Genomic DNA, 11,102 nt, shown 5'->3' on the forward strand with positions numbered 1-11,102 from the left:
CCTTTGACCAGTTATTGAGAGCATTGAGCAACATGGACAACATCAATAACCATGGCAACAGGGAATGAGTTTGGTGGAGTCCTCCCTCAAACCACAATTTGTAAGATATCATATCCTTTGACTTTACATTACATTTATACTTGCATTTAGTTATATACATATACATTTAGCTTGAATTTGTGAAATATTTCATATTACATTTACATTAGGTAGTTCATATAGTATAGTTTGTATTGTAATATATCTCACATGTTGCATGTAGTTAGTTGCATTCATGCATAGCCATTATTGACCAAAAAATATTCCTTTCTACACTAAAAATAGTGCTTAAATCGGTTTGGGGAGGTTTGATCATAGGTGACCTAAGCATTTACTTAGAGCATGCATTCATTCATACCATTGCATTGCATTTGTACTTCAATTTCCGTAAAACTTTAAAAATCCAAAAAAATGTATTTCTTTTTTCTCCTACATGTACATTAAAGACAATGTCCAAAATAAAGTGGGGGATGGGAATTTATATTCCAAAACACATAAAAATTGAAAAATTTCGAAAAAACTCAAAAATATGTTCTTTAATTCATAAAAATAAGATCCATAAAAATTTGAAAATTACAAAAACCAAAAACTTGTTCTTTCCTTTGTAGTGTAGAATTGTATATATTGTATATATTTGTTTGTTTGTTTGTCACTCTTATCACATTGGGTCGACTACGCCACATTCGAGGCATGAAGGAAATAGAAGACCTCATGGTATGATCTTTCCAAATCTCCTTCCTCCTTTTTATATGTTAATGAGAATACGGCTATATTTTGATTGATGCGGTATGAACCAATGTGTTGTTAAGAGTTTGCATTTAGTTTATGTGGCATAATAGTTGATAGAAGAATATGCATTAGAGTTGTATATATGTTAGTTGCACCATGGCATGTAGTTTGCATGATTAGAAAATTTTTGTGAAAATGCCTATTTGGGAAGCTTGACAAGTGTATATAAGGCCCTTGTAGATAATTTTTCTCCTTAAGACTTTGTTTGCTAGAATACCCTCAAGACACCCTAGGATGTGTCATACTAGTATCTTTTGACCCATGGACTAAGGCCTAGTCAAGAGTATCTTGTGGTGTGATAACTCCTTGGCTACCGTTTATTCCAAGGTGACCTTTGATGCCATGAAACCGTTCTTTCACTCCTATCATCAAAGTTTTGCCAACAAAAAGGGAATGGGCACAAAAATCTCCAAATTGAGTTCAAGTACCAAAATCAAATAAAAAAGTTTGCAATTGCATCAAATGAAATGAGGAGCAAAAATAGACTCCTATGCTTCAATAAAAATAACCTTGCTACAAAATGGGGTTACTTTGAAAAATGTTCAAAAATGCAAAAATTGAAATATTTCCAAGTATCAAAATGCCAAACATCAAAAAATGGCAAGAAATATTCTCAAATGTCAAAATGCCACAAGAAATTGGGGGGAAAAACAAATCAAAAAGCAAACTACAAATGTGAAACTCATATACTTTGAATCCCTTTTTATCCATTGATCTTATTTTTGCATGTGAAAAGGGGACGACCCTTATTCTTGTCTAGGCAAGAGGGAGAATTCCGCGATCCTACAGTGTTTCTAACACCATAGGGAGCCTACTCTTGACAAAAGTATTTAGCGATTGAGGATAAAATTACCCTAACACAACTTGAAGGTGATTTGTTGGTATCCTTTTGGATTTAGTAACTTAGAGAAATAATATCTATAATGGAATGTTTACCCTTGAATTACTTCCCCCTTAGATGATTTCCGCCACTTAGATGAGGAAAGTGGCTATCCTTTTTGTAGATGCATCCACTACTTGTTTTGTGTGCTTAATGCTTGGATGTATCGCCATTTTGTCAAGCCCCACCTTGCCTTGCAAGAAGGCATCTTACCTCATATATGTCTTATTGTGAGTTAAAGGGGCGGAGTGAGACCCGCTAATTGTCTCACATCGGCTATATTATTACATTAGTATAAATAAAGGTCATTGTTTTAGTCACCTCTTTACTCGGGACGAGCAAAGGTTTGGTTTGGGGATGTTTGATGTGACTCATATTTATGCACATTTAGTCCTTTAACTAGCCTAGTTTCTATGATTTTCATTGTGTATTAGGGTCGTTTCTTGTCTTTATCTTCCTATTATGCATATTCTATGAGGTTTGGTGTCCTTTGTAGAAGAGGAGTACTAATCTTACCCAAACGGAGTGAAACAGAGCTAAATTGATAACATCTAACGACCAAGCATCGAAGAGGAGACCAAGGCTAAAGGCCGCAGTTCAATAAATCAAGTTTTAGGGTAATGAAGGACAACCCCCCACGACCCAAGAATCAATCCCCGCAAATTGTTGAGCAAGGATGACAAGAAAGAAGCCATTACAAGAGAAAATTTCTTGGAACCAAACCAAGAGTTGCTTGTTTGGCTCTAAAACTATGATAGATGAAACGGCGTTGAAAAATCAAGTGGTCTAGGTTTTTGAATCACTCCAATAGGAGTCCGGATGAGGAAATGACGTCCGTTTTACAATCCGAGCTCAAATAGAAAAGCTGACCTATGATCCGGGCGTCCCGAGCTCAGGACGGGCGTCCCAGACTCAGTATGGGCATCCCCAAGCTCGAGACGGGCGTCCCCAAGCCAAGACGAGCGGATTGTTAGGCAGTCCAGAATGGAGGAGGAACCTTGTCCCAGGATCCGGGCGTCCCGAGCTCACGACGAGCGTCCAGGCCCAGGATCCGGGCGTCCCAAGGCTCAGCTCGAGCGGATTATCTTACAATCCCGAGCATACTTCAAGCCAGGACGAGCGTGTCCCTGGGGAGTTGCTACTCAGGCCTCGCATGTCCCTCGGGATTTGCAAATCATCAAGCTTCTCTTAGGGTCTTAATCGTCATTTAAGCCCTTTGTAACCCTAATTCTTGTACTTAATCTTTAGTATAAATACCCCATTGTACTACCTAGCTAATAACCAAGTTTTCTTAGATTAAACCAAGCGCTATTAGTAGAGGCAAAGCTTTCATTAAGAGTAAATTAGAATAGATTAGCACTTAATATTTTCACAAATTACACATTAATCTTTCATTAATTATTGTTCAAGATTTATTATTGGGTAATTGAAGATTATTGGGTTATTATTGGAGAATTAACAATTCTTCATCAATCAATCAAGTTTTCTTCTATTATTCTTTTATTTTCAATTGTTCATCTTTAGCTTGGTATAATCTTTTTACTCTTTATTGTTTATTTCCTCACTCTTTAATCATGTTTATACTTGTTGTGATGATTGACACCATTGATAACATGTCTTCCATGATAATGATTGAGTACTTACTTAAATAGGACTAGTGGGGGATTAGGGGAGTTAATCATGGGATAGATTTGTGCTTAATGAGTTCATATGAATGCTTGCTTATAGTTCTTCAACTTGTGCATATATCATGTTTGATGAAATGCTTGATTGACAACCTAGCATGTTTCTCTTATCCTTTCAACAAGGCTTGTAAGATATAAACCAACTCAAGCCTTGTTAGACCTTGCATATTGTTGAATAGGGAAAACCCAAGTCGACTTGTAGGTGTTGTAAAGTCTTAACCGACTCGGCTCCGAGATATAACTTTTCCTAGGAATTGGTTTATCATGCATGTAGTTTAATAGGAAGAATTAAGTCGACTTGTAGGTGTTGTAAAGTTACAAATGACTCAGCTCCGGGACGCAAGTCTTCTTGTGAATTATATGACATGAACTAACTTAATTCCAACAATAATAAATTGCTTGCATCTATATAAATCATTTATGCTATCTTACCATGATTCCCTTATGATACCATTGCATCCTAGTATCCTTTATTATTTCTTTACATCTTTATTTGCTTTATTGCTTGTTTTACTTTATTTCTTTCATTAGTTTAGAATCAATCAATTCCAATCAATTGTGACAACCCTTAGCGCAACTACGATTAGATTGAACAATTCAAATACCCCCGTCCTTTGGGTTCGACCCCGACTTGCTTTCTATACTAGTAGTTGGGTATAAAAGTGTTTGAGAGCGGACAACGACACATTCATCACTTTTCTCCATCTTATCTTCTTCATTTCAGCCTCAAACCTCGTAACTTCGACATCAGTTTTTGTTAAAATAACTTCTAACTCCATGTCGGTAATTTGTTGTTTGGAATACATTTTTTACTCCACTTTTCTTCATCCATCTTCTCAACTTTGACCGTGTAAGAGTGTTGACCTTCTTCATCTTTTTTTTCCCAAACTTGATTTGGGTAGATCTACACATATTTGTTCAAGTTTTATCAAGACTCTTTTATTTACGTTGAAATTTTGTCCACCTTGGACGAGCTTAAAAACTTGTATTCTTGAGTCAATAGTTGGATTTTTATGTTCGTTGTTGGGTCTAATTGGATAACAAAGGCTTTATATTTATTAATAATGTTGTATCTTGTATGTGAAAATTTCATCTCAAAAGTTTATCTAATCTTCAAGATTTTGATCTTTCATAAGTGAAACTTGGTTTAATCGTTTTACAAGACTACTATCTTTACTAGTAGTGTGCTACATCTTCTTAAAAATGAAGATTTCATCAATGATTTGGCCCAAAAAAATTTGAACTAAGTGAGAATATGAACAATTTTTGATTTCATCTTAAACATGGTTTAATTGTATTGCGAGACTATAATTTTATTGGGGGATTATCATAAAATGATTTGAATTTTTCCACCCTAAAGGGGTGACAAACTTTTCGAAAAGTTTGTGACAAGTATACATAAGCTTTGACTATAACATACTGTGAAGTAATGAGAGATTTATTCGTCTTAAATGTTTCGAAAATGAGTGGTATACCTACCCGAATTTTGTCTTTTACCAAGTTAGGTTCTTGTCTTAATTGATTCTTAATACTATGAACTTGGCTTATAGTGACATGTGCCATCTTATATCGGCTTACTCCGTATTAAAGTTTTCAAGAAATTTGAAACAGATCATCATTATGTTAGAGTTTTAATATAATAATTCACATTTTAGTCAAGTTTGAGTAAAAATTGCATAATAGGGGAGAACATTTTACAAAGTTGGTAGAATTGCTAGAGTTAATTTTTGAATTTGCATCATTTTACAAAATTCATCATATTTCAAGTGTACCATTGAAACAAGTTCATGGTTTGTTTAAAATACAAAGGAAGCCATGCCGTAATTTCTTTAATTCCATATTTTGGGTTAAGTAAACTTCATCTCAATGACAAGCTCGTGTCAACGGTTCGTTTTAAAGTGTTGGTCACCGATTTAAGCGTTGGGAAAGTTTTCTATCCATTCCAATTTATTTGATTTCCTATCTCTTCCATATTCGTTCCGGATTGTTGTAATTCTCATAACCCCAACCCGGAAGTTGCATGTGAAATGAATTCCGAGGCGTGCCGAAGTCATCAAGCAACGCGAAGAGCAAACAAGTAAGGGAAGCTCACCAAGAGCCGGCGGTACTTTCGGTGATTATGGGGATCTCCGAGCATAGAGTTTGTGTGTGAGCCTAATAGAATTATTTTCTCACCTTAACCCTTAGGCATGTGTCTTCGACGAGATGTGTAAATGGGATATAGTCATCTAGTTTAATAACTCGGGAAACCTAGGAAGGTATACTAGCCTATGAAAAGTTTTGAGTTAAGTGAGTTAATCATGAGATACAACCTATAAATAATGAGTGGAGTGCGACCAAGTTTGGATATTTAGCGGTTGTTCGGACTCATAGTTAGGGAACAGAATTTAAAGGACAAGTGAGAGTGACCTTATTGAGTATGACTCGGGTATCTTGGGATAGCATAGGTTTGAGTTAAGATTTATAGAATGGTGAAAGAATAGTGAGGTACCAAGAGTGAAAAGAGAGTGATGACACAAGTTGATAAAAGTTTTGGAGGGTGTAAGATTCGACTTGAGGAATGGTATGAATCGAGTAAATAGTGACAAAGGTTTATGAAACCGGAAAATAAGAAGGAATACTAGAACGAGAGATGAGTTGGAGGTTTGCAAGTTTTGTAATCCAACGTTCGATAAGGAATTGTTACAAGTTTTAAGGGAACCCTTGTGAAGAGGTCGCATTGACGGCCGTGACATACGAGGGATGAGTTTGAATTTTAATAATTGAGCTATATGACGGTGGACTTAGTATTATCAAGCTTGGTTTTCGCGGTTATGAGAGTGAGAGTGTGATATGTAAAGCATGTGGGCTCAATTGTGTCGTTAAGGTATCCTTATTTCTTGTGTTATGTAGTATGGCCGCTTAAGCAAAGTGTGTATGCATGGAGTGTGAAAGTAGTAGGGTGAAATTTTGGCCTATGAACGATAGTATAGATGTTGTTTGTAAAGTTGCCTCCTAATCGTTAGGTGAAACATCCACGGTGTACATCGTGACCTTGTTGTACTGCCTAATTGAGTGATGAAATAGGGAAGCTTGGAAACGAGTTTGAGAATGAAAACCTCATGGCCAGATGACACTCGGCGGAGTGCACCATGTACTCGATCGAGTGGCCGCCTACTCGGCCGAGTGGCCTCCTATACTTGACCGAGTGGTCTACTTTGACCCTTGTTTTGTCAATACTCGACCTAATATTGAGTGTAAACCCTTATTATCACAATTTATAATGGTTGGTTTGTATTGGATGAATATGTTGACCTCATATAGATGAGACCTTGTGAATTGTTTGCATTATGTGACTTTTGAGTGAAATTTAAATGAAAGTTGTTAGTTGACATGTGTAATTGGATGACAATAATGATGTGATAATCTTGTTTGATGTGTGTTAGTTGAAGTGGTTTTGCTTTATTGTGTAAAAGTAAGATGAAATAAGCAAGTATGTGTCGCATATTGGTCATTGCATGATAGTGATTGTGGCCTTCCGTATGAGCGGAAGTGTTGATGATGAATGGGAACAGATATGGAAACACATGTGTGATCATGTGGTAGATTTGACGTGGTATATGCGTGGCATGATATCCGAAAATGGGAATGTTGATCATTGTTGAGTCACATAATGGGAAATTTTGCATTAATTGATTGTTTTCTAGAGTCCGCGTATTGGTGTTTTGATTTGCATACATGTGAAGGCATGAGAATTGACGTGACATAGATACGTAGTAATAATCGAGTTATACCCCGTGATAGATACGTATACGTATAACCAACTTGAGTTGGGAGTTAGTTATGGGATTATAGATTGAAACCGTGGGTTGGACCTTGTGCTTTGACGTTTGGGAGGCTTCTATAGTGGGATTATAGCAATGGCATAAGACGATATGAGATTTTATTATGGATTTTCAATGAGTAAGAGAGAGTGTTGAACCTGGAACATAGTTACTTGTGGAAATTGGTAATGAGCGTATGAGAACACATTATGAGCTTGATAGTCGAGCTTCGGGGTGAAGTTCTCTTTTAGGGGGAGTGGATGTAATAATTTGAAAATTAAGGAAAGAGTGTGGGAATCGATGTTGGATTAGTGTGGGAATCGATATGGGATTGTGGATTAGTAGCGTTGGTACTATGGAACTTGATAAGAAGTACTAAGGGTGTTGCGATAGTGAGAGTCACTTTTGAGGTTGACCTTGCCCGTTGAGTGGATGCTACGAGTTTATGGGACGTCTTTCGGGATAGTGTTACCTTTGCTTTGTGAAAGGAGAGTAAGGACCGAGATTGTGATGGGATATAGAGTATAGTGTTAGTAGTACCTTGTTAGAGTCGTGAGTGAACTTCGGGGACGAAGTTATTTTTAAGGAGGGAAGATTGTAATACCTCGTAGTTTCTAAGGCGTTCACTCGACCGAGTAGACCAAGTGGACCGAGTATAACCTATATTAGACTTAGTGGAGTTGTGATAATGCCCGTCTGTAGAAGGGTCTTCATAAAACTGTCATAACTTGAGATCTAGACATGATATTGATGTGATTCTAATTGGAGGTGATAGGTTGTTCTCTTAAGATTTCAACGGTAGATCACACGCCCAAAATGACTTAGAAACGAGTGAGATATGACTGTTTTACGAAAACAGGTCATTGCTGAGAACTGCGTCGCACTCAACCGAGTGAGGTTCACTCGACCGAGTGGACCGGCACTCGACCGAGTGAGTGACACTCGACCGAGTGGAACGAGTGACGTTGTTCAGAACACGGGATTAAACTCTTTCTTCCCTAACCCTAAAATCATTTCTATCTTCTTCCTTATGATCTCTCCAAACTCTCTCCCTTATCTCTAATACCCTCACAAACACCATATTAGGGGATTCAAACTTGGATTAGAGGATTTCCCATCTTCTCCTTTATCCTTTCATCTTGTAAGTTGAGATCTACCCCTCTTTCTAGTCTTATAAACCTTAATTTTTGGGGGGTTTTTAATTGGGTTGATTAATTAGTAATTATTGTTAATATATGGGTAATTAGTGGGTAATAATAAGGGGTTTTGTGTTGTATTATAGTTGATACGTGCATATTCTATACACTTTATCTGCAGTTTTGGCACGTATTTCTATGCATAATTGTTAGCTTAAGGCTACTATTTCTCCCGAAACGGTTTACTTTGCATTTTCTATGATTTATTGTAGGAATGAGTGGAAGTAAGCTAAATCAAGCCTAATTCGTCCTCCGGAGGCAATTTCAAGGAAGCCCAGAAGAAGGAGAGTCGTACTCACTCACCTCGGGATGCGTGCATTGGAGTGAGGAGCTGTTTTTGAAGAAGAGGAAGTGTTTCTGCACAGCACCATCAGTCGATCGACTAGGCTGTAAGGTCGATCGACCACCAAGCTCATCGAAAGCTACTTTGGATCTGTTACAACCGGTCGATCGACCACGCCACGGCCGATCGATCGACCGATTTCAGCCGATACGTTTTTCTTCGCGTTAGACTTTTAAAAGCCCAACTTGTAATTAACTTTCAGTATCTTTTTATCAGTAGAACGCAGCAACTTTTAGGTTATGCTTTTCATTCTGGAAAAACTCAGTTTTAGATCTAGCTTGGAGACGGAAACCTTCGATTTCAATACTTTGTTCTTGAATTCAATTAGTAAGCTTTTTATGCAATTCTTTCTATTCCTTATTTCCTTGTTATTTTGATTCTTGTTTTCATCAATTTAATTTCAGCAATTGAGTTCTTTCCTTTTGTTTTAGTTTGATTCAATTATGTCAAATTTGTTCTTTACTATTAATTTTGAAGTTAGTATAGTTATAATTATACGTAGGTAATTTCTTTGATTGGGAACAAGGTGAGCCATGGTATTAAATTAGGATTGTTGTGTAGTATGAGTTCTTCCGTATTGGTCTTGTTATCTTTTGATAAATTTCTTTACTAGATTGAAAGATTGGTAATTTGAATTATCGTTAGATTTGGAATTTCTCTTGAGCGAAAGCTTTGATAAATTCTAGGGAATAAATAGACCGTAAGGTTAATTGAGCATCGATCGAAAGGTTAGCTTACATTCTCTGAGACCGTATTATAAGACCTCTGCTGCCTTACTGACCTGACTTTTGCCATGGTAAACCGAAGTTCTCGATCCTTTTTTCATCTTGTTGAGAATATTTATTTTAGCAATTAGCCATTTAATCAACCAAACTCAAAACCCCCCAATTAATTGTTACTTTTATAGACTGAAAAATAGCAAACAAAATCAACCCTGTCTCTCTGTGGTTCGACCCTTACTATCACTAGCTATAGTTTTAGTTTGGAATTATAAATTTAATTTTGGTACTAAACGACGGTATCAAATTTTGGCGCCGTTGCCGGGGAGACGGTGTAATTCTGTTTGCTTTATTTTAGTTTATTTTTCTTGTCTCAAGGAACTTTGGTTCCTTGAGACCGTTGCTTACCTTTGCTTCTAGTTTTGCTTTTGCACAGTTAGAAGACAGGTTTTTGAGAGGAAGACTTGAGTACTCTCATTTTGGCAATTATGGCTACAATATATGATAATCTACAGCCAAAGGAACACCATATTCCAAAGGGGCACCAGTTACCTACCCTTACTACGGGTAACTTCGAGTTTCGTTCTTCCTATATTGATTTAGTGGAGCGAAATCAGTTTGCTGGTCTACCAGATGAGGACCTCTTGAAGCATATGGAGATTTTCACAGACTATTGTTGTTCTATACCTATACCAGCTGGGGTGACTCAGGATGAAGTAAAGGGGTTGATGTTCTTATACTCCTTGAAGGATTCGGCGCGAGATTGGTACCGCTACCTTGATAGGGTAGCAGCTGGAGTCACGGACTGGACATCTCTAGCATTAGCCTTCTACAAGAAGTACTTCCCACTTTCAAAGACCGACGCCTTGCGAAGTAAAATCACAAGTTTCCAGCAAGGAGCGGATGAGGGTTTTTGTGAAGCATGGGGACGTTTCAAAAGTTTGGTCCGAGTTGTCCCTCACCATGGTTTCCAGCAATGGTATATTTGCAACCTATTTTATAATGCCCTATTGATGTGACCATAATTGGCGCATATTTAGCCCCCGAATTACCCTTGTTTCCATGCTTTTTAGTGCTTATTTGGGTCATTTCTTATCTTTAGTTCTTTGTTTTGCATATTCTTTGAGATTTTGATCCCTTGGTAGGAAAGGAGTAAGAATCTTGCATTTTCATGGCAAATCAAGACTAAATTGATCAAATTCAATGACCAAGCATCAAGGAGAGACAAGATTAGAAAGCCTTTGTACATATCATAGTAGAAGAGCAATGTTGAGAAAGGATCCTTGAGTCCCCAAGGAAATCCCCAAGGAATTTATGAAGAAAAGGGAAGAAAAAGAAGAAGTATCACGCTGACTGACAATCCGAGCGGATTGTCAGCAATCCGCTCGTCCTGCCTATCCACAATCCGAGCGTCCCAGCTGGAATCCGCTCGGATTCCCCCTCAACAATCCGCCCGGATTCCCCAGAATCCGCTCGGATTCCATCGACCAAATCCGGCCGTCCCGACCCTAATCCGCCCGGATTCCTTCACGCCGCTGGTTGTCTTCTTCAAGCTACGAAAAGAGAAGCCCTTCTCTCCAAAAATACCGGCTTCTCCTTGCTCTACTTAAAAAGTGTAATTACTAGTTTAGCCCTTAGTTAACCCTAA

The 11,102-nt window shown here is 37.6% G+C and overlaps 1 non-coding gene across 1 annotated transcript; it reads right to left on the bottom strand.

Moving 5' to 3' along the window:
* Nucleotides 1–10,315: 10,315 nt before the first annotated feature.
* Nucleotides 10,316–10,424, bottom strand: LOC141588907 (small nucleolar RNA R71). The gene has a single exon (XR_012519873.1). It is a non-coding gene; the product is annotated as a small nucleolar RNA R71 (small nucleolar RNA).
* Between the last annotated feature and the right edge of the window lie 678 nt (nt 10,425–11,102).

Source organism: Silene latifolia, chromosome 6 (genome assembly GCF_048544455.1).
Source record: "Silene latifolia isolate original U9 population chromosome 6, ASM4854445v1, whole genome shotgun sequence".
Lineage (NCBI taxonomy): Eukaryota > Viridiplantae > Streptophyta > Magnoliopsida > Caryophyllales > Caryophyllaceae > Silene > Silene latifolia.